Below are 24,581 nucleotides of genomic sequence, written 5' to 3'. Positions count from 1 at the left end.
GATCTTTAAAGAAAAAAAAGTATCTTTGCTTTATATGCAATTTTTATTAAAAATATTAAAATCTACAAGCAGATCATTAAAATGCTATCCCTGCCAATCAGCTGGGAGACCAGTTTAACTGGGTTTTGAATCATGACAAATAGGCTATCAAACTAAAATTTAGCAGAACCGTGGCAGCCAGAGAGTTCCAGAACAAGATTTGGCCTTAGAGTGCTTCCTGAGTGTGAACTTGAGCACAGCCAGCCAAAGCAGATCAGTGACTCACTCACTCCAGAGAAGTTATCCAATGTCTCCACCCCATCATGGCCCCAGGCACATTTTGATGTTGCAGGACCTAGTCCAATCCAGTCAGTCACTTTAGCGTCTATGTAAAACCATTGGCCCCTGCCTTGTACCTGTGACAGCCCAGGTCAGCTTTGCTCTGTGTCCCCCAGGGGCAGTGCTGGCGAACACAGCTTCTCTCTCTCTATTCGCTCATTTAGTTCCACAGTAGTCCTGTGACACTGGGTTCTGTAATTTTGTTTATGCTGCTGCTGCTCCTTCCCTCTCTCCCTCTTTCTCCTGCCCCTCCTCCTTCACATTAATTTCAAAACCTGGTTTGAAAATTTACATCTCTCACTGTAAGATGTGGTGCTTTCCAAAAGAAGTTTATAACCTGCAATAATATGTTTAATTTATAGTTTAGAATTGTTTTTCATTTCCCTAAATGGTTTTCACTTAAGTAAAACCTTCAAAATGGAGAAATTGAGAGGGAAAAAAATCTCAAATTTTTCTGTTTTATAACTTTCAATTTTTTACCTGTACACACTATTAACTAGAAACATACATTCCAAGGAGGTCACAGTCTTGATTTCTATACAGAACATATAGTTACGTAAGAACGTGAAGTTTTACTGACTACAGCTCCTGCTAAAGGTGGGGGCAGGGTCCTCCACGGGAGAAATGATGCTTTTGGCTCTAAGAAGAAAATGGACTATGTTTGTAAATTCAGTCATTTAAAAAATTTTTTTTTCAAAACAGATGTGCGTTGTTCAGTGCTAATAGAATATGTTAGTTTTGGCTATGTCATGATTTCAGCTTTTCAGAAAATGCTTACAAATTCGGATCTTCTTATCGTGTCTTTCACAGCAATTGCTAGATTTTGCCAGTTTTTCTCTTTAAGAGTATACTTCTTTACAGGCTAGTTCTAAGAATGGCAAAGGCATTGGACAAACTGATTAAATCTATTTATAATTAAAGTTACACTGACATGTGAATCTTAAAGACCTCTTTGACAGTTCGAGGTAATGGAAGTGTTTTGGTGCCGTCCAGGGGAGGCACCTTTGAGAGGCTGTCTTACACATCCCTGCCCAGTGGCCATGGGGAAGATAGCCTTGTTGGGGTGGGGGGTGGGGAGTTTGGTCTTTTTTGCTCTTGGTTTGTTTTTAAAACAAGATCTTGCAGGAGCAGCCCTTCCCGGGTGCTGTGGACTAGTGAAGACGTCCGCTGAGCCAAAGCCAGAATTAGGTTAAAGGCTTTCCTGAGCTTCCGATTCCGGCAGCAGAGAGAATGTCACTCAGTGGCCCTATACTCAGAGCCAACCTCTAACCAATGTGTTTGTCCTGTCATCTACCCTTCCGCCATCGTAACTTCAGCCCTTTGGGTAATAGGCTTCTCTGTCTTTATGAATCTCCTTTCAAAACTCAGACACTCCTGAGATAGCCAAACATTAAATTAGAGCTTCTCAAATTGGGAAACCAGGCAGTGAGCCAGGGTGTAGGCAGGTCCCATGAGAAGCATAACGTATCTTTGCAGATCATCAGCAGTGCTTGGTGGTTAATCATTTACAACATTTTTTATTAAAGTAAACACAAGTCATGAATTTGCATTATCTTTAAGATAAGAAATCTAACACATTTCTTGCTTGCAGGCCTATTAGGCCCAGCTTCCAGGGCCCTGGAGGTCCCACCCTCCCGTTCTCTGCCCCAGTGCAAAGTGGGAGGACTCCAGGGGAAATGTTTGTGTCTCATGGCCTTCAGCCATGGTTCTCAACCCTAGAATCACGTGGGGAATTGCAGTACAGACTGATGCCCAGGACCCACTCCAACGATTCTGGTTAACTTGGTTTGGAGTGGAGATTAATCAATGCTGATTAACCATCAGGTGATTCTAATGTGCATCCAGGAATGAGATCTGCTGCCATAAGGCATTAAGCAACCCCCTTAGCAGGGATTTTGGAGGCCCAAGGAATAGGAAGAAAAGATTGCTACTGCTTTGTGGGAGATGGAGTTAAGAGCTGGGAATGGTAGCTAACAACCATCTAGGGCTGAGCTTGTGCTGGGCACTGTACTAAGCACTCATGTGGGACCACTGTTGGCAACATTTACTCGTGAGAAAACTGAGGCCCAGAGAGGCCCTGAGTCCCTCAAGAGCACACAGTTAGATGAGTGGTGATGGTGGGCTGGGAGCATGGGCAGTCTATCTGCAGAGCCTGGACTCTGCCTCACACAAGTGTCATGTGGTGAGACTTGGACTAGCAGCCTGGCAGGCAGGAGAAAGTTGAGGTGGCTGGAAACTATGAACAACCAACAGCACTAGCTTCACAATTACAGCACCTGTTATGGGACACCCAGAGCTCGAGAGGGATCCAGAGATATGAAGAGAGAAAAGTGGAGATCAGGAGGCATCTGAGGCGTCATTTCATAGTGCCCTCCAAATAATGCAGTGTCAGAAGAATTACTGCCTGGATTATCTCAGGTCCAAGGCATCTGTCTGCTGGAGAGCCATCTCCCCCATCTCTACCCAAGAAGGTGCTTATTCTGCGTCCTTCTTCATCCAAGAAATGAATATGATCCCCTTCAAATCACATCTGTGTTCCACTGTAATTTTATAAACCCTTGTGATATTACCATCTTACATTTTAGACCTTTAATTGATTAAAGGGTTAAAAGTATAAAAACTATGCAGCTTTAAGGAAAATGTAGATATTTGTGCCTTTCTTTAATCTGTAATAGTGGCTGGTTTTAGTCAGAATGCTTTAAATGCAGCTATTGTCAGATCTCTGCCCTGTATCAGTGGTTAAGTATCCTGGCCCATTGATATAGCTTTAAAAAGTTCAAAGGCTATGCTAGCATATCTTTGTCTCCTCATCTTTTAACTGTAAAGAAAAAGATGTCCTTGTATCAAGGCTTAGCATTTATGTGAAAAATGAAATTGGGTTCAGTTTGTGCATAGATTTTCAGAGAGATTAAAGTGGGCATCACACAATTTTTCTCTATAAAAGGCTGCCTTTGATGTGCTTTCTGTCTATTCATACAGAAGTGTCAGCCATTGTTTTTGAGCCGCAGAAGAGCATCCGCTTGTCATTTGCACATTCTCATACCTTTGTGTTGGAGCCTTGTTCAAGGTGGATCTTATAATTCAGAGATAATGTTGCTAGAACTGTACACTGTGACCAGACACCAGTCTGCCTCGGGAAGATAAATGCCAAGGTGAAGCCAAAGCATTTATCGAAAATGATCAGGAAGCAAAACTAAAACATTTATTTCTAAATGTCCGACTGTAATCTGTGCTCTTGATATTTCATCAGCCATGTAACAGAAAGTTATTCTTTGGTGCTTGCTTTGTTCTGGCACTGAGTTCTAACTTGCTTTTGCTTTTGAGGTTTTACTGCAGAGGAAATCAATGAAGTGGTTACATTACCAAGCGGAGTGTGCCTGTGTGTGTGCTCCCAACTTGAATCAGGCTAAGATGATGGAGTGTGGAGCGGAGATGCCTTAGTGAACTGAAAGTTGAGAACATTCTCACAAAATGTCTACTGGCCAGTCATCCTTACGTGAGCTCCTGGGACGTGTACAGCGTGCTGTTTTATGTGCATTTAATCCTAACTAGGAAGTGAAGTTCTTGCCCCATTCTACAAGAGAGGCAGCTAAAGCGCAGAGAGAAATTGAGCGACTTGCCCAAGTCTCCCCACCAGTAAGTGGAGAGGAATTCACACCCGTAGCCACTGTGCTCTCTGATGTCTTGCAACTTCCCAACTGCAGTGTCACTAATTACTAAAAATATTCTTACATAGTACTTTGAATTTGCATATCAACTAAAATTTACACCTTTCTCCTTAAATTTATTCAGACACTCTTCTTCCTCTCTGAAAAAAGGTGGGATTTTTTTTCCTTAAATGAAAGTGAAATCCATTAGAAATTTTTTCTTTTCTTGGCTTATGTTCTTTTTGATAACTAATATGTACTTCAGGATAATCTAACTCTTTGTTGATGTTTTTGTTAATGCTACCTCTGAATTAAAAAAAAAAAATCCTGTTTTAAAATTATGTCCCAAACAGCTAAGGCTAAATCCCTAGGACAACATTATTGAAATGACTATTTGATCTCTCTGTACCTTTGTTTCCTTACATTTCTTCCACTTTAAGCTTTCTCAGTGCATTCAAACTGTGCAGCCATGTGTCTGAAGCTGCTGGCCTGGGCGTCTAACCATAGGAAACCTAAAGCGTCTGCTGGGAGGAGAAAGGGAGGGCTCCTCCGGTGGCCCCCTCTCAATACTTGGGAGAGAAAAGCAAAGGAGGAGTAGAGAAAGGAGGCTCCTTTCTGCTGCTGTCCTGCCATGACCTGCCTTTGTCCCACTGAGGCCTACAGAGAGCAGCTCTCTGGTGGGTTAGGAGGGGACATCTTAGCCGTCCGTCTAATACGACTACTGTGTATCCACAGGTCCACCCAAATTCACCTCCTCAGGACCACCTTCCACTAAGCATTGCCAACAGTTCCCCAATTTAGAGATCAGTGACCTTTCACACTTCCTCCTCTTGTTTCCCCCTCTTTCATTTTCCATTATGAAAATGGTGATCATATGAAAGATCCAAAAAAAAAAAAAAAATCCTATGTAAATTCATGCCAATATATTTGAAAGTCCTCCTGCAAAGGAAAATTGGAATGTGAATTCTGAGTTAACATGAGACTCAGTTTTCTGGCCACTCAATTAAATTCTGCTTTTGTTTGTTTTTTATTTGCAAGTTAACCCATATTAAAATGAAGGCAAAGCTACACTGTTCCATTCTGAACGTTGACCACTAAATGAGAAGAGAGCCAGGATCTATGTATAAATTATTCAGAAATTTGGTAAATAAACGTGCAAACTTCTAACTGGGGCTATCGCTATTGCATTATTCAATCCAATAAAGAGAATTCAATTTAATGGATTTTCAGCAACATTGTTCAGCAATCAACAAAAGGCATACTGTCCTTTATGAATAACTGATTTTCCCGGGGCATTCTGAAGAAAGTGGGTCCTCGTTAACCCTAGAATGGCTAGCTAATGTAATTGAAGCGCGACCACCTGGCAGCAAGGTTGCCCGTCAGCTGCCAAGGAAGGCCCGGCCGGGAGGACCAGGTGCTCTGCTTGCGCGGTCTGATTGTTACAGTGGAATAAACAGCGTGATTGCGCAGTATGGCCGGGGGCGAGAATCCAAGACTGCTGCCAGCCAGAGAGCCTGCTTTCTTCCCTGGTCTTTGACAAGGGAGGCTGGGAGTGCTTCTATTCAGAGCAGGTAATGCTGACAAAGCTCTGATGCTGTCTGCTGCAATTAGGACGAAAAAAATCAGACTGGCCTGAGAATGAAGCAGCAGTGAGCCTCAAGTACCTGTTTCTGCATCACAGGCAGCCTCTGCCTTTTAAATACAGGCTGGGAAGTTTAAGCATAAAAATGTAAAAGAAATTTGAGAAAAGGAGCCTGAATACTGAGTGACCACTGTTTCTTAAAATAAGAATAAGCATGTTGGCTTTATTGTGCTGTCTACATGGAAGCACAACACCAAGTCGTCACCAAACGATAAACTTTATTTGGGCCTGAATTCCATGGCAACCGAAGTTCCCTGGTTCTTTGATTATACTCAGTAAAATGCTGGGCCAGTTCATTTCTCTTTCTCTGTCTTCCTTTATAAAGCCCTACAAACATCTATATTTAACTAACTGAAATGGTCTTCACTCTATGCTGTTGTTTATTCTTAGTAATTTTTTTTAAAGCACTGATCCCCATGTGGAGATAGAAAATTAGCATTATTTGACTTTTAAAAAATTTAATTAAGAAATAGGCATTATGACCTTTGTAAGGGGTTTGAATGTGAAATGGTTCATTAAATTCATGTTAATAGAAAAGTAAAGAGCACTTCCCCCAAACAGCAAGGAAAAAATCTCTCTCTTAACACATTGATTTATTTCATTTGCTAAGCACAGGAACTATGAAATGTTTCATCCTGAGCAGCACATTAAATATGTGCAGAAGTAAAATTACAGCTGAACAGTACCTTGTACTTTGTACTCGTGGTGTGTACATTTCAATAGGCTGGGAAGGAAAAAACAAACTGTAGAAAGATCCTTTTATGAAATTAAATTACCTGTTTTGTGTTGCTCCGAAGCTGTGCGTGTGGCTGTTGATCAGAGGGACCTTAACTGTTGCCTGTAGCTTTTCTATTGGTTAATCCCATCCTCCCCCCCAGGTCACTATCTATCATTAGAAAATAGAAATGTGGGGCTGGCCCCATGGCTTAGGGGTTAAGTGCACGCACTCTGCTACTGGCGGCCTGGGTTCAGATCCGGGGCGCGCACCGACCCACTGCTTGTCGGGCCATGCTGAGGCAGCGTCCCACATACAGCAACTAGCAGGATGTGCAACTATAACATACAGCTATCTACTTGGGCTTTGGGGAGAAAAAGGGAAAAAAAAAGAGGAGGATTGGCAATGGATGTTAGCTCAGGGCCGATCTTCCTCAGCAAAAAGAGGAGGATTGGCATGGATTTTAACTCAGGGCTGACCTTCCTCACAAAAAAAAAAAAAGAAAGAAAATAGAAATGAGAAAAATGTTTCCAGTTGGATATTTAGTCTGTCCAGTGGTACCTACTTGTAAAGAGTTACCAGGACTGCTTAGAAGGGCGAATGTTAGGTCTGCAGTGTTTCTCAGTGTATTATCAAATAGCAGTCAGGCCACTTAGTTATAAATTGGGAGACTGACTTGAGCCAAATTAGGTCATGTCTCCTAGCCTCAGTTTCCTCCTAGCCTCAGCCACATTCCTCTGTGAAAAGGAATGATAATACGATGGTACATGAAAAGCTATTAGTGCAGCAAGGTCTGCTACAGACAGTGGCTTAATAAATGTAATTCCCTTCCTCCTTCTCACACACTAGGTCTTTTCCAATGGAGAATAACCCCATATCATGCCTTTTTTCCCAAAGGATTTATTTTTCAGGCTCTATTTTACATAAGTACTCTGAAAGGACAAAGTAAATATATATGAATTGAGTTGTTAGAAAAAATAAGTATATATAATTTGCATATATATATATATATATATAAATTTATATTATATACATTTTTTTTAACCGTTAGTCTCGTAGCTTGGAATTCTTTTGGTTTGCTCAAACTGGAGAGTGTTATTGGCAACCCCTCTTTGATGCTGTCTTGGGATCTAGAGCTAGAAACCCAGATTTGAATCCTGCTCCCAGTTGGACATCAGCAATGTGCACCACTCCATGGTGTTTCCTCATCTGTAAGATGAGCTGAAGGCAGTGCTGGTAATAGGGAGGTTGGATGGATTCCATGGTTAATGTGAGTGCAGCATGAACCACGCTGTTAGTGGTCCCTGGGGCCTGTAACCCTTATCACTGCCTCGGAGGCTTGACCTTGGCATACCCTAGAACTCAACAGGAACATTAAAGGTGGTCCCACTGCTAGAGTCTCTCAACCTTCTTTGTGCTGTGGACTTTCTGTCCTTCTCAGAATGTTTATAAATGAGAAAATAAAACACATAGGATTACAAAGTAAATCATTTACAGTGAAATACTTGTTAAATCAAGCACAGATGTAGTAATATATGAACATCTTTATTCAGACATTAAATACTAAGCTCTAGTGCTGGGTGTTATAACTACTGTAATTTTGAAGCAGTGATGAGCAAAATCGGTATTTTGAGACATCAGCAACAACATAATGTGGTATAAAATACCTGTGATTTCTGCTGGCGACACAGCCACAGTTAATGCCACTGTGGTTCATTGTTCATATTCATAATGGAAAGAATGGCTTAATTTCAGTTGGAGGATAGTGAAAATAAAGATATAGTTTGTACCGTCCAAGTTCATAGATCCCTTGAATTCTGATCGTCACCTGAAAGAGACCCCTGGGGTCCGTAGACCCAAATTAAGAAACACTCCTTGGAGAATTCACAAGAACCACAGAGTCAGGATCCCCTCACCAAGCCTCATTTGGATGCTCTAAACTGGGATAAAAAGCCAGAGTCCCTCACTGCAGCATTTCTTCAGCCAGCCAGCCAGCCACGCAAGGAATTGTACTGACGCCTGTAGGTAGGAGGCCCATTGTTGTAGGTTCTGGGGCAGAGTCTGACCAAGACAGACCACAGTGCCTGCCTCACAGAGCTTCCATTCTAGCTGGGGAGGCAGACAGCAAACAAGTTGAATCATTAAACATTTTTTTTTCCCCCAAAGCCCCAGTAGTTAGTTGTATGTCATAGCTGCACATCCTTCCAGTTGCTGCATGTGGGACGCGGTCTCAGCATGGCTGGAGAAGCAGTGCGTCGGTGCGCGCCCGGGATCCGAACCCCGGGCCGCCAGCAGCAGAGCGCGCGCACTTAACCACTAAGCCATGGGGCCGGCCCCAAGTTGAATCATTAAGATGCAGAGTACGTTAGAGTACAGCGAGCATGGAGGAAAGTGAAGGGACTGGATCGAGGTGCCTCCCAAGAAGGCAGCATCTGAGCCAAGACCTGAAGGAGGTGAGGGAGGGATCTTAGAAGAACATTCCAGGCAGAAGACACAGAGAGCCCCAGAGCGTGCCTGGAGTGCTGGAGGGGTAACTGAGGTCAATCTGATGTGATTGATGGTGGGGGCCTGATCCGGCATGGCCTCGCTGGCCACTCTAAGGATTTTGCTTTTACCATGAGATGGAGGCCATTAGAGGGACATCATCCCATGAAGACTCCTGCTGCTGGGTGCAGAGAGGCTGGCAGACCAGGTAGGGGGCTACAGCCATAATCCAGGGACGAGATGACGATGGCTTGGCCCAGGGATGGCGTGCAGTGGTGACAAGTGGTTGGGTTCTGGATGGATTTGGATTTGCTACCAGATGGGATATGGCATGTGAGAGGGAGTGGAGTCATGGATGTCCTAAGTCACCAGGTCTTCAAGATGTTCAGGGTAGTTTGTGGTCACAAGTCTGACTCAGTTTCCCCATTTACAAAAGGTAAACATCCATTTAAATTAATCGTAATACCCAGCATTTATTTAGCTAACATGACATTATACATATTATATATTACACATATATTAACGGATTCTGTAATATGCCCATTTTACACAGGAGGCCCGGATCTCAGGGAGGGTGGGGAACTTGCCAAGGTCCTGCAGGCAGCGCTCAGAACTCTGAGTATCCCATCAGTTATCCCGGAGCTTGGTCTCTCTGGCATGTGGCGGGGCCCTGCCAAGCTCCTCGCTGATGCACACACAGACTCAGAGACCAGCGGCTTGGGACAGGGACTAGGTCGGGCATAGCTGTCAAGCAATAACTCTGCTCCCTCCATTACAGGAGCCTCAGGCGCAGCACGGTGCATCTCCTTCCTTAGAACCCAACTACCCTGACAAGGCCAGGGCTTTATTCCCTCTATTTAGATAATTCTCCTGCTTCCAGTTTTATGGCAGCAGAGTCAACATTGTCAGCCCATTGTAATCTTTGAGAGCCATCCCACTGTTTGCCTCCCTGGGGGTAGTAGGCAGCTGCCCTCAGCTGCCATGCCGCTGTTTCTGTACCTCTGTGCCCTGGCAGCCTGGTGGAGACACTTTGCCTTGTTACTCATTTATTGCCGTAGCGCTTAAGTACATCTTCTCTATCAGCCACCAGTTTGTTCTTCCTTCACATTAGGAACTAAATTGGAAGGGGGAATAGATAAATAATACCTTCAAGCAAGGAAAGATCTATCTTGTTAAATTGTTTGGCTTAGTAGGGGTGTATTTACAAATAGGCTGAGATCTGTTGAGAAAACTCATGTAAACCCATCTGTAAAGGTCTTGAATTGATTTGGTGGGACCTGGAGGCCCTAAGGATTTCAGTAGCTCAGTGGTTCCTTTGTGGGGTTTGTTTGAAGGTGTCTGAGAGCACTGCCCACTGGAGGTCACCTAGTTCCCTGGTGAGCGAGTGGCCTGTGGCCTGAGAGAGAAGGAGAAGCATCCGCAAGTGGGGCTGGGGCCCAGGCCTGCTCAGGGGAAACGTCTGGGGCCCGTGGGCTTTCCAAAGTGATCAATGACTCTGAATTAGGTCAGACCACATGAAATTGCCACTTTTTTAGTTAAAACATCTGCTATTTTTTATGATTCAACTGAATACGTAATTCACTCCATTTTCAGACTTCAGCAGCTATAATACTTCTGCAATTGTTCATTTAAACAAAATTTAGAACAAGAAATCTCCAAAAACTTTTACTAATCCTGCCCAGAGACTTCATCTTGATTCTTGTCCATGTGAGTTCGATCCAGAGCCGTCTCTGGAAAGGGGATGGAATGCCGCTCCTGCCCAGGGGGAGGTCTGCAGACCTACCCCAGCATCGGGGTCCCTCGTTCCCCAAACAAAGAGAACAGAGACCCTCATTGCACCACACTGGGACTCCGGGGCAGCCTCCCACCAATTCCACCATCAGCCCATCTCTTTCTTTGCTACAAGTGGTATCAGGCCACATCTCTTTTCTCCTGCCCCAGAAGAGGTACGCTGCGCTCTGCCCTCCTCCCTGCCTCAGCAGAGGAGAAAGTTCTCAGCTCCTGGCACCAACAGCCTTTACAGTAAGGAGATGACCCCTGTTTCCTACTCTTCTCCCTCAGATATAATTTAGTGAGCTTGCATTTGATTAAAGAGTTAAAAAAAAAAAAAAAACAGAGATAAGGCTATTTGGAGAGAGATCAGAATTTTTTCTTTCAGAATAAATCATTCTAAGTAAATAAATAATTCTTTGCTTTCACCTGTACATATAAAGTGGCGGAATCTATTTTCCCCATGTAGAATTAGTCTGTTGTTTAGTGTCCCTTAGCCAGCCTGGTGGTCTAATCGTTAAGATTCGGCGCTCTCACCACCGTGGCCTAGGTTCATTTCTCTGTCAGGGAACCACACCACTCGTCTGTGGGTTGTCATACAGTGGCGGCTGTGTTGCTGGGATGCTGAAAGCTGTGCCACTGGGATTTCAAATACCAGCAGGATCAGCCATGGTGGACAGGTTTCAGTGGAGCTTCCAGACTCAGACAGGCTAGGAAGAAGGAGCTGGCCACCTGCTTTTGAAAAAATTGGCCACGAAAACCCTATAAATAGCAGCAGAGCCTTGTCTGATAGCGCCAGAAGGTGAGAGGATGGCTCAAAAAGACAGAGCAGGGTTCCACTCTACTGTACACAGGGTCGCTAGGAGTGGGAATTGATTCAATGGCACTAACAACAAAAACGTAGTGTCCCTTAAATCATTAACTTTACATAACTGTTTTCTAAGGAAATGCTGTGGCCTTTATTTTTAATTCTTTCTTAATCAAGGGACTTGGATGGCATTACTAAGTGATAAAAAGTCCAGGAAGGTGCCTTTAATTTGTCCTCCAAAAAGTTCAAAAGCAAAAGCTTATTAGGTGACTTATTGCTCACCTTTAATAAGATTAGCATTGTCACAAAGCTCGGGAGAACCACAGATTGGTAACTTTTGACCTTTCCCCCCAGTTTTTGTCCCATGGCAGTAACCTGGCTTTTGACACCATGCAGCTAATTATAATCACCGGAGGAGAGCCCGGGCTTTCACTCCTCTAGAAATTCAGTAAGACAGTCACATTCTCGGACTGTCTCTGTAGAAAATGACCTAGGTGTTTTATTCTATAATGTAGGATCATCAAGGGTAAAAAAAAAAGGCTTGCTCTCATGCTGATCCTGACAGTGACAAGCTGCAAGATCCAACAACCGCTGCCCCAGTCATGAACAGGCACTCTGCCCGGCCCCAGGCTCAGCACATAGAGGGCATCAGCCCTCCTCACTGCACCATGGTCCCTCAGATCAGCTCTGAATCCCCTTCCCAGATGAGGGACCAGGGTTCTGCGACGCAAGCAACTTGCCTATGGACCAGACCCAGCAGAGCCTGCGTCTGAACTCAGGGTTGACTTAGACCGTGCCGTCCACGATGACACGTGGAACACGGGGCCTGCGTTTCTAGTCCCGCTTTTGCTCAGTCATTCAACAGATGATTTTACCCTCTTCGGTGTTTTTTAATGACACCAATTGGCACATAATTAAAAATAAGGATTTGCCAGAAGCTTTGTTACCCTTGGAAGATAGCAGTTGGAGAATAACAATCTATTCTTATTGCCTCTCAGTGTTTTGATGGTGGAACAAAAGCCAAATGGATCTTACAATGAGAAGCTCTGTTGTTCTCCCAGTGACTTCAAAATCCATATCTGGATGGTGCTAAATCATTCTTTCATCGAAAATGGCCATTCAAAATAGTTAATAAAAGTTTAGAATTCTATACTGATTATCTTCAAAATGTGATCAGAAATAAGCACAGTAAGATCACTTTAGCTTAAATGGGCTCATTTAAATTTCCCAACCCCTGATGCATAATGAAAGAATTGAATTAATATAGTTTATTACTCTAAATTCTGGCTTCTTATGTCATCATACAGATAATAATTCAGCTAGGAAGTCACCATTTATGCCAGATTAGCTATAAAAATTGCCCATTTATTTTGTGCTCCTCTTGGTTCTGGAGGGAGAGAAAAGGATCTAATTTGTCTATTCTCATCCTCCTGTCAGCACCAAACAACAATATTTGTAAATTAACTTAGCATGAACATTGCAAACTCTTAAATAATATTCAAATTAAACTGAGACAGTGTAAGAGAATAGAAGGGGCCAGCATTTGGAACAGATTGGCCAGGGCTTGAGTTCAAGCCCTGCTCATTACTAGCTGGGTGGTCTCAGAAGGATCATTTCTGCTCCCTGTTCTGCTTTATCATCTGTGGTTTGAGATTTGCAGGAGGATCCAGTGGGTTCATGGGTACGAAAGGGCAGAGCATTATGCCAACATTGGGTGGGTTGTTCTTATTTCATAAAGATTGTCCTTTATTCTAAGTGAGATATTGTGCCAACAGAACTCAGACTAATTATAATGTTACCTCACCATGATGTGTTTTAGAATCCCCCCAAAACACTATAACACTCAGTGTGATGATTAAGTATTGTAGAAGCCAAGACTTAGAAGAGAATTAAGGAGCAAGGAAGTACTTGTCTTACATCTGAAGGAAGAATAACGGATACATAGGAGGCACTCAGTAGACATCAGCTGGATGGATAGATAGATGGGTAGATGGATAGTTGGATGGATGGATGGATGGATGGATGGATGGATGGATGGATGGATGGATGGGTGGATGGGTGGATGGGTGGATGGATGATTGGAAGGGTCACTTGATGAATAGATGAATGGATGGATAGGTGGGTGAATGGGTGGATGGATGGTTAGAAGGGTGGGTGGATGGATGGGTGGGTGGATGGGTGGGTGGATGGGTGGATGGATGGATGGATGGATGGATGGATGGATGGATGGATGGATAGTTGGGTGAGTGGCAGGCACAATCATTGGAAGAAATAAGGAATTGAGGGAAGAGGAACATGGGCTCTCTGGTGTGGATGGGCCACCTCATGGTGATCATATCTGACCTCCTGGTCTGGAGATCTGTGATACAATTCTGCTTCACATTTGAATTGTGAGGAACATCTCCAACTTTAAATAAAATACAAAATGGCTCCAAAGGACATTTTCCTCATCTGGGCCATGTCTCATGCCATTAATATAGAACTGCTGATTTAATGGAGCTGCTTTTGATCTGTTAAGGAAAGACATACCTAATTCAATTTGGCTATGTTTCCAAGAGTAAGTGTCTTAATTTGCAAGAGAATGATTTGATTATAATTTTAAGTAATATTGCAGTTATATTTTTAGTCATGAAGATGATATCGAGTGACTCTTTGAGGCTCAAATGTGGAAAGTCCCAGAGAGTTGTGCGAGTTAGGAATTTTTAACAGTATTCAGGGTTATTTCTGTTTGTAATGTGACAAATATATTTTAATCAGAATGAATGGGATCTCTGACAGGGAATTTTGCATATAAAATATAAAAGCAGGCAGTTTTCATTTAAACTGTAAAGTAGAATAACTCCAGAATATAAAGACATATAAAATCAAGATGTAAACACTCATCATTTTTTTTATCTGTACATTGTCTTTTTGAAGTGTGTGTTATCATGAGAGAATTTCTAATTCTTATCTTTGTTCCCACCGGGTCAGCCTTGTTTCTTTATTTCCTTTTGCATTACTCTTAAAAATGGAAATTTTCTGGGGGCCAGCCCGGTGGCGTAGTGGTTAAGTTCACGCGCTTCGCTGTGGCGGCCCGGGGTTCACGGGTTCAGATCCTGGGTGCAGACCTACGTACCGCTTATCAAGCTATGCTATGGCAGGCGTCCCACATATAAAATAGAGGAAGATGAGCACAGATGTTAGCCCAGGGCCAATCTTCCTCTGCAAAAAGAGGAAGGTTGGCAACAGATGTTAGCTCGGGGCTAAACTTCCTCACCAAAAAAGAAAGGAAATTTTCTAGATACCTAAAGTTACCTACCGAAGTGTATAGATGTTGAATCCGTTGTTGTCCCAATGTCAGACTCAAATAGGACTGAATATCCACTCTGCACCTGATGACATATGTACTCCAAGTCCAAAAGAAGACCCAAAAAAGTCACCTTTTTTCCTCCCACAGTCCACCCTGAGCCAAATTTAGCCATAGCTCATGGAGAAAATCTCTTTCCTGTAACTGACCACCTGTGGGGTCATTGGCATGACTCTGTCCAGTGTCAGGTTGAAAGCCATGGAGGATACCACAGCAGGTGAATGGTAACAACACCAGAAGCACCAGGACACTAAGGACGCACATGGCCGCCCCACACTGTCCACCATCAGATACAGGGTGCCAGGCCCTGGGGGGATGCGGACAACAGCGTATGGGTGAGCCTGGAGGGGGGAGTTTTCCTTAAGGAATGAGTGATAGAGGGAAAGAGATGTGTGCATTGATAAGTGCAAGGATGAAAGGACCTGGTGTGCCCATGCTACAGCAGCCCCCCTGCGAACAGAGAAGAATTCCACACCAATGGGGTTTAGTGAGAGTCGCCCCTGCCCCTGCTCTAACCCACAGGAATTTCTCTCACGGACATGTTATGGCCAGAAATACTTACTTGAGATCTAAGCATTGAGACTTATTTAATTGGCAGGAGGAAAAATCTTTTGAAGCACAGTAAGTTTTCTTTCTCCTGAAGTTGTTAGATAATAGAGTCTGAATTGGAGGGGGTGGGAGAAAAGCTTCCATTTCTTCCTTCAGGTTTCCATAAAAACACAAGTGAGTGGATAGAACTGGGCCTTCTGTTAGTTCTGGCTACACCAGCCTTTTGTCCTCAAGGGAGAATTCTGATGCCAAGGGGCAGAGCCATGGCTGAGAGCAGGGCTCTAAAGTCAGACTGCTGGGGTTTGAGTCCAGGCCATGGCATTTACCGTCTGAGAGGTCTGGAGCAACAAACCTATGCTCTCTGCTCTTCAGTTTTCTCCTCTAATAAAAAGATAATAATAGTACAAACCATACAATGTGGTTGTAAGGATTAAATGAGATACAGCCTATAAAACGCCTAGCACAGTGCTTGGCCCACGGAAAGCACTCGATCATTTCAGTTGCTATCACTATCGAAATATAACCTGTGATTGATGCCACATCGGCAGAGGTCCCCCTTGCCTGGGGCTAGCTTACACTCGGGATACAGTTTGATTCATATGCCACAAACAGACACCTCACCCAAAAGGCTGTCAGGATGAGGACTTTTCCCTTTGGAGCACATTCGTAAAAGGCATCCTGTACCCCACATGTTGCTGGTTGCCTCTGAGAATATGCAGTGACTGTGCCTGAACCTCACCCTGGACTGTTCCTTAAGGCCTCCTCTGGTTTCATTATAGGGAGTTTCCCTTCCTCCCCAGGAAGCAGGAGTGGCACAGGAACGCACGACCCCCTAGGAGGGTCCTCCTCCCAGTGCACTTCAGCTGATGCTTCATTAGGGAACAGGTTCTCTCTCTACCCCTCTCATTGGAAGGCAATGCAGGGACATCTCCTAGTCCACTCAAGAAGGTAGTCCTTCATCCAGACGCAAAACTATATGTGTATATATTTTTCTTCGCACAGCCTAGAACTAGGGTTAGCAGAGGTTGTAGGACCGCACGGTTAAGCCCCCTATGAAATCGAAGTCATTCCAGCAGCCCCTGGGAATTTTTGTGACCAAGCTTGAAAGCAAAAGGTAACTTTTATGTACTTCCTAATTGTCACATTTTTTACCTAACACTGACTCAAATGCTAGGACAGGTGTAAAAGGAGTAAAAGAGGTGCTTCTTGCCTTCCAACTGCTCAAAACCACTTTCCTAGTCACGTCATTAATGAAACTAGCGTCCTCCGTGCTCATCTGACCATCTGGGGTTTGCACAGGGCCCGTGCCTTCTGACAGGCTTAGCCACGCCTACAGAGGAGCAGCTCTTCAGAGTGCTGATCCGTGCTCGTGCCCGCCTGGGGCCACCGGGCGTGACAGCTCAACCCGGGTGTCCACTTAGGTGTCTTCTGCCCCAGTGAGCCATTTGCATCACACACTTTTTAATCACCAGAAATCAGTGCTTTAGTATTAAGTCGCAAATATAGTTTTGCTACTTCTGATCACGGAGGAGCTTTGTATTGTTAGAATTCCCCCAAATTTCCAGTTGGGTGTTGATAATTGTGGCAGGATTTTTTTGCTATAACTGAGAAGTCTGTGGGTGTATTGAGTTTCAAGTGTGGGTCAGCAGTGGTGGTTGTCACCCAGGTGTGCTCTGATGCCCTGTTTCACCTGCTAGAGCAGAGTCTGAATAGGCCAGAGGAGGCCACTTGGCCCCCTTCACACAAGTGGCTTTCCTTGGTTTCTAGGTCACTTGCATTTGGTAAACCCCTAACTTTTCTCGGAGCTTCTTCTTGTCATCTGATAATTTGGTATTAATATGAGTATCTTCCTGGAAAACTCAGATGTCGTTAAGCCATTATAATTATTTTATAGAAATATTATTTTGTTTTCAGATATATTCATGTTTATTATTTTTAAATGCACAGAAGAAAAAACAACTATAGCTTAAACTTAAAAACATCATAAAAAGGAATATTTCCCCAGAATTGTTTTCAGAAATGAAAAATCAAGAAAATCTACTACAGAGCTTGGTACAAATACCCTGGACCACAAAATTTAATTCTATCATACATGAGCCCAGTCCAACTTCATCTGGGCACAGTGGGTTGTTGAAGGGCAACAGCTGAGACTATTTCAAGAGCATAATAACTAGAATATCTGCCACAGAAGATTTTTTTTTCCTTGTCAATTTTGCTCTCTTATTATCTATCATACATCATCATGAATCTATTTTATTTTTAGAATCAACCTAGATATAAACTAACTCGTGGGTCACATGGAATTGGCTTTTGCCTCCGAAGTGAGAGTGGTTGAAGAGTAAATATTGGATGATTCAGTTCAAATTACATTGCTCTAAATAATACCTGTAACGTATGTAGTAATAACTTCTCTTACAGTCAGTGATGATAAAGTTGGAGTTTAAAATCCATGTGTATTGGGCCGGCCCCGTGGCTTAGCAGTTGAGTGCGCGCGCTCTGCTGCTGGCGTGCACCGACGCACCGCTTCTCTGGCCGTGCTGAGGCCGCGTCCCACATACAGAAACTAGATGGATGTGCAACTATGACATACAACTATCTACTGGGGCTTTGGGGGAAAAAATAAATAAATAAAATTATTAAAAAACATAATAAAAAAAAATAATGAAATCCACATGTACTGCTATTTAATTGTCTACTCTTGTCATACCTTGCCACAAAGAGGATTCAAGACATTTAGAGACAGTTTTGCATTTCTAATTGTTTTACATTTAGTTGTAACTTCATGGATATTAAATGACAACCAAATGTCAGCAGTAGCCGTTTCTATAGCTAAGGTTGAGAGTACATTTTTTAGCTCTTTTAGCATACCATATATTTAGAGTGAATGAAAATCTGTGAGAGAAACAGTTCAGGCGACATTGACTCTCTTCCCCCAGAAATCAAATTATCGGCATAAGCAGGGCAGAACTCATGGGCTTTCTATTGTTCATATTGATTTGTCCCTTCTTGGGTCGTTTTCATCAGCAAAATAGCCTTGGAATCTTTGCTCACTCATTTGACAGCACGTTCCGTTCTCTGGATGTGCAATAGGCCGAATGGCTGATTTTCTCGTCACTTATGTTTTTACTGATGTGAGGCTTGGAGTGACAGTGTCTCGGGGCCCTTTCTCACTTGCTGATTTACAGAAGGTGAGGTGCACTAGGAGAACTGGAGAAGACAGGAATGGAAAATGCTGTAATTATGAGCGTGCTCCTTCACAAATCAGTCCCCCGGGAAAGCTGATTTGAACATTTTTAATAAAAATATAGATCAGATTCACTGCACCCTGGGAACATTTTAGATTCTGAGAGGGAGACCTTCTGTTCTCTATACCGGAAGGGCATGGGAATATGAGAGCAGACCTCCAAAAGTCTGTAATTTAATAGCCTGAAGAAAATCTGTTTTTTTCCATTTCCATTTACTCGTATCATTTCCTCAGAATTATTCTTAAACTTGGTTATATGGATATTTTCTTCTTTCTTAGCAGTAGTGGACTGTTTTCCTCTCCAGGAGTGTATCATTAGGGTTTGGAACCTAATCTAATATCTTATACCTCCATGTGTTTAATTTCCTTTTCCCAAACATCCATTTTGTTTGGTTACACTGTTCAGTAAAGTCACCCTCTTTATACATTACTAGGTTGTGACATTTACTTTGAATGATTCATTTATTTGGGGTCTTAAACAGTCCTAGAATTTAAATTTGCAGTATATTGAAAGACAAACAAAATCTTTGTAAAAATGATGTGTGGCTTTAGGCTGTAACTGGCCTTCCCTTCTCGGCTCCCTCTACATCAGCATCTGCACCGTTCTCCTAGTCACCGAAGCCCTAGTCCCGCAGTTTTGTCCAGACTTCTCCCTCTCTCTCACCAAGAGTGAGCACCCCCGTGCCCAACTGGGGTCTGCCCCCAGAGCAACCCTACAATTGGACACCTCCCCTTCCTTCCCTCCACCAGTGCTTTCTTGAGGCCCGTGTCACTTCTCTCTTTCTGACTAGTTTCTCTTCCTCTAGTCTCTCTCACTTCTAGGGCCTCCTACACAGGCCCTCCCCCGCCATTGTCTCTCAAGTACAGGTCAGATCTTGCTGTTCATCTGTTTAAAAAACTTCAGTGATCCCCAGGTGCTCTAGACCATCATTGTTTCTCCTACCACGACAGGCCCTCTGCAGTCTGACCTCGACCACTCTCCACCCACAGGGAATCACGCCACCCTTGGGGTCCGTTTGATTCACGGGGTACTTACCACCTTGCCTGTGATAGGTTTGTGTCCATCTTTCCAGACAAGTTCTGAATGCTGTGAGGGACAACACTGTCTCTTCTTCATCTTGCTCTCTCCAGCTCCTAGAACAGTCTTCGGCACATGGTATGCTCCTCTTCAGATGTCTTCTATGAATAAATGATCCAGCAATAGTGCCTGGGGTGCTTTATCCTCTACCAGGCCGCCTTTCCTTTTGTTCCAGAGTGTGGTCAATGAGGACCTTTTTATTAGAAGACTTTCCCTACAATATGTGGTGTGTACTGCATACCAATAGACATTTGGGGGTACAGTTTTTCATTGAGATATAATTCACATACCATAAAATTCACCCTTTTTTCGGATCCTGGGCACGCACCGACGCTCTGCTTCTCCAGCCATGCTGAGCCCGCGTCCCTCATACAGCAACTAGAAGGATGTGCAGCTATGACATACAACTATCTACTGGGGCTTTCAGGAAGAAAAAAAGGAGGACGATTGGCAATAGATGTTGGCTCAGAGCCGGCCTTCCTCAGCAAAAAGAGGAGGATTGGCACAGATGTTAGCTCAGGGCTGATCTCCCTCACAAAAAAAAAAAAAAAAAAAAAAAAAATTCACACTTTTAAATTGTGTAATACAATGGTTTTTAATATATTCATGAGATTGTGCAAGCATTACCAACATCCAATTCCAGAACGTTTTCATCACCCAAAAAAGAAACCCATACTCATTAGTAGTTAGTCCATTCCCCTTCTTCCCCCAGCCCCTGGCAATCACTAATTTCTTTTCTGTCTCTATGGGTTGTCTTATTCTGGACATTTATATTAGTGGAGTCATACAATATGTGGCCTTTTGTGTCTGGCTTTTTTAACTTAGCATAGTGTTTGCAAGGTTCATGCATGTTGTAACATGTTCAGTGTTTCATTCCTTTGTATGGCTGAATAATATTCCATCATATGGATAAGCCACATTTTGTTTATCCGTCAGTTTATGGACATTTGGGTTGTTTCCACTTTTTGGCTATTATGAATAATGCTGCTATAAACATTTGTGTACAAGTGTTTGTGTGAACATACATTTTCAGTTCTCTTGGGTATATACCTAGGAATAGATTTACTGGATCATATGTTTAACTTTTTGAGGAACTGTCAAACTGTTTTCCATAGCGGCTGCACCATTTTACATTCCCACCAGCAGGGTTTGAGAATTCCAATTTCTCCACATCCTCACCAACACTTGTGGTTGTTCATCCTTGTCCTTTTGATTATAACCATCCTGGTAGGTGTGAAGTGGTATCTCATTGTGGTTTTGATTTCCATTTCCCTAAGGACTGATGATATTGAGCATCTTTTCATGTGTTTGTTGGTCATGTGTATATCTTCTTTGGAGAAATGTCTATTCAAATCATTTGCCCATTTTTCAATTGGGTTGTCTTTTTATTATTGAGTTATAAAAGTTCTTTATATTTTCTGGATATGAGACTCTTATCAGATAAATGATTTGCAAATATTTTCCCTCATTCTGTGGATTGTCTCTTCACTTTCTTGATAGAGTCTTTTGAAGCACAAAAATTTTTTATTTTGATGAAGTCTAATTTTCCTATTTTTTCATTGGTTGCTTGTGCTCTTGGTGTCATATCTAAGACCGGTAAGCATTTTAAAGCTTTGTCCTTTGATCACTGTTCAAAACATTGCCCAGGAAGTGAAAATATGTTATTATCATCCTCTGCATCCTGTATTACAAAAACGACTGGTAGCGGGACCAACAGAAGAAATTAGCTCATTAATTTTCTATTTTTGTAAAATATTCTTAGCCCTTCTTTCCCTGAGCTCAGACTTTCTGCCACTGTTGACTCATCTTTTTACTAGGTTTAAAATATATCTATGGCTGTATTTTAAACATTTGATTCAGGGAGCATTCCTCAGTCCATAGCTGTCTTAAGTAATCCCATTTTCACCAGATTTCTGTGAGCCCAGTGTCTATACTTACATGAGGAATGTGCCCACCCTCTTGTCTATAACACTTTGTTCTCTACTTCACCTAGGGAGGGCTGCTTCCACCCCTGCCTCTGTTTCATTTCCTCCTCCCTCCAAGTCAGGTGTGTCACCCAACTGGACTCTTTCTCTGTCAAGACCACTCTCAGAGGTTCTGGTCATTTCAAATCTGCAGGTAACCTTCTTACCTTTTCCACTTGCCCAAAATATATATGTCATTTGCTTCTGGAAATAGGTAAAGAATAAGTATAAAATATTGAGACATTTATACAAGCCCATTGATTGAACATATAGATGTAAGTCAGCATTGACCTCTTCAAAGCTCGAGAGCACTCTAGACTCTCCTTGGTGGTGGCAGACCTTCTAAGGATCTACAAAGCTAAGTGATATCATATTGCTGCCTTGCCTGGGACCCTTCAGACATCCCATGAACCAGCCCCAGCCAGTCTTTCACCTACACCTCCTGCCCTCTCTTGCCACCCTGAGGTTCCAGGCTCCTTTCACCTCCTGAAACAGCCCAAGCTCCTTCCAGCTCTTGTGTCTCTGTGCTTGAAATGCTCTTACTACTGCCTACCCCCACCCCCCTTGGTTAACCCCTTCCCTGCCACCTCTTCAGAGACTTCCCTGCCCTTCTTGTCCCCTCCTTCCTACCTGGCACTAATGTAAGGGCAGTTCGCCTTATTCTGTGGACTTGTCCCTGCTAGAATGCAGCCTTAACGAGGGCAGAGGCAGCATCTGTCTCGTTTCCCAGGTGCATGCCCATCATTAAGTACAGATGGGCACCAGCACATGTCTTCAATGGATGAACACTTGAGTGAAGGTGCACTTGCTTTTTGAAAATGGCTAAGTCACTTGAGATCAAGTTTTCTGAGCAGAGTAGGATAATATATAGAAATCATACACATAGTCCTATATATATGTGTAGCATTTTGTCCATTCTCTAGTTCAGCCCATTTTGTCATTCTTAGTGCATGGTAATTCTAGCAAAAGTATTTTTGTAAACCTATTTTTGCTGGAGCAGTACCTGCCCTCTGCCCTGCCCCCCTCCCCATGAATGGCATTTGTGTCCATGTTTGACTTGAGCTCTTTAATTCTGATCTGTCAGAGTTCTCCACGACTTTCTGAAAATTTTGAGCTCTAATATTTTGGTCTATTTCTGGAAATAAGGCCCTAAAAATAGTACTGCCTCTTTTCTGCTTTCTCTGTGGCTGAATCAAATGGACATTTCTATCATCATTATCTCTAACAACCAAACGTACACCCTTTATATCCACCTTTGGTTTGAAGAAGCTCATTCTGTTCTTCCAAAGAGTAAGAAAAGATCCATTTGATTAGTGCTGTATTCCATTCTCAGCAGATTGCTTATTTTTATTATGAAATATTTTCTACATACTAGAAAACATACGACATTTACATAAATTCTAAAGAATAATAAAACATGACCCTGCACTGACCCCCACCGTGCATCACAACCAATATATTTGAGACCCTGCCATGTACCACCTCCTCCCTCCTCCCAGAGGTAATCCTGGTTATAGTTTCACTGCATATGTGTGTATCCCTCACCAATGTGTTTTCACTTTGCTTGTTTTTAAGATTTATGTAAATAGAATTTCAGTGTACATGTTCTTCAGTGACTTTTTTTTTCGTTGAAGATTTAGTTTCATCTACTAATACACATACCTGTAGTTTATTTTCACTGCTGTGTAGTATTCCACTGTGTAACTGTATTTGTCAATAGAAGTTAAAAATCATTTAACTCACGTTTTTCTTTTTGCTGTTGTCTATAGAATATTGTAAACATTCTTACATGTGGAATTGCTGGCCCATGGAGTATGCACATCTGTCTTTTCCTGGATAATGTCAAATTGCCTTCCCAAGAAGTTGGGCCAGTTACCTCCCACTAGCAGGCTCAGAGAAATCCTAGTCCCCAAGTCCTCTCTGACATTTGGCATTATTAGATTTCTTGTTTTGCCAATCTGGTATATATAAAATGGTATTTCATTGTCACTCTAATAATCCCTGATTATTAATGATGTTGAGCATCTATTGTCCATTCATAGTTTATCTTCTGGAAATGCATATGTCTTTTGCCCATTTTTCTAGTATATTATTTGTTTGGTTTTTTATTGATTTATAGGGGTTCTTTATATATTCTAGACACTAACCCTTTGTCAGCTATGTGTTGCAGATAACTTCTCCCACTTTGTGCCTTGTAGCTTTACCATCTTTATGGTATTAGGGTGAACTGTAGTTGTTAATTTGAATGTGCGCAGATGTACCAGTCTCCTTCTTTATGGTTCATGTTTTTTGTTTCTTGTTTAATAAATCATTCTACATCCCAAGGTTTTTGTGAATTTGCCCTATACTTTGCTCTAGAAGTTTTTATCACTGATTTTTTTATCTATGCAGAATTTTACTTCAAATTGAAAACTCTCTAACCTCTCCTTACAAGCTGCCTTTGCCTAGAATATCATAGCCCAGAGCAATGGGCAAAAATCCTAGGCAGTCATTTATCCATTCAATGAATACTGTGTAAAGCACGTGTAAGCTGGGTAGTATGAGTAACGTAAGGATGACCCTGGCTCATACAGTGTCCTCTAGGAGTGTAGTGTGCTAAATGGTGGCCCCAAAAAAGGTATGTCCAATCCTAGTCCCAGAACTTGTGAATGTTAACTTATTTGAATAAGGGTCTCTGCAAATGTAAGTTAAGGATCTTGAGATGAAGAGATCATCCTGGATTATCCAGGTGGGCCCTAAATCCAATAGTAAGTGTCCTTATAAGAGATACACAGAGAAGAGGAGGAGGCAGTATAACCAAGGAGGCAGGAGTAGGAGTGATGCAGCCACAAGCCCAGAATGTAAACAGCCAACTGGAACTGGAAAAGGCAAGAAGAGACTCTCCCCTAGAGCCTCTGAAGGGAGCAAGGCCCTGCTGACACCTTGATTTTGAACTTCTGGCCTCCCAGAACTGTGAGGGAATAAATTCCCGTCGTTTTAAGCCACCCAGTTTGTGATCGTTTACGGCAGCCACAGG

At 42.7% G+C, this 24,581-nt stretch overlaps 1 protein-coding gene across 9 annotated transcripts in view; it reads left to right on the top strand.

Annotated features, from left to right (window-relative positions):
* Positions 1-24,581, top strand: part of RALGAPA2 (Ral GTPase activating protein catalytic subunit alpha 2) — a 310,483-nt gene that overhangs the window by 255,304 nt on the left and 30,598 nt on the right. Inside the window, exon 38 of one of the 9 annotated variants that reach the window (XM_087445687.1) lies at positions 3,643-4,225. The exons of the other annotated variants lie outside the window; for them this stretch is intronic. The gene's annotated coding sequence lies outside the window, so the exon portion shown is untranslated. Of the gene's footprint in view, positions 1-3,642; positions 4,226-24,581 lie in introns of those variants that run through there. 9 annotated transcript variants of the gene reach the window in all.

The sequence above is a fragment of the Ceratotherium simum genome, chromosome 21, assembly GCF_057802395.1.
Source record: "Ceratotherium simum simum isolate JZ-2026a chromosome 21, ASM5780239v1, whole genome shotgun sequence".
In the NCBI taxonomy this organism is placed as follows: domain Eukaryota; kingdom Metazoa; phylum Chordata; class Mammalia; order Perissodactyla; family Rhinocerotidae; genus Ceratotherium; species Ceratotherium simum.
Note: the sequence above shows the minus strand (reverse complement) of the source record. Positions and strands in the feature narration are given on the sequence as shown.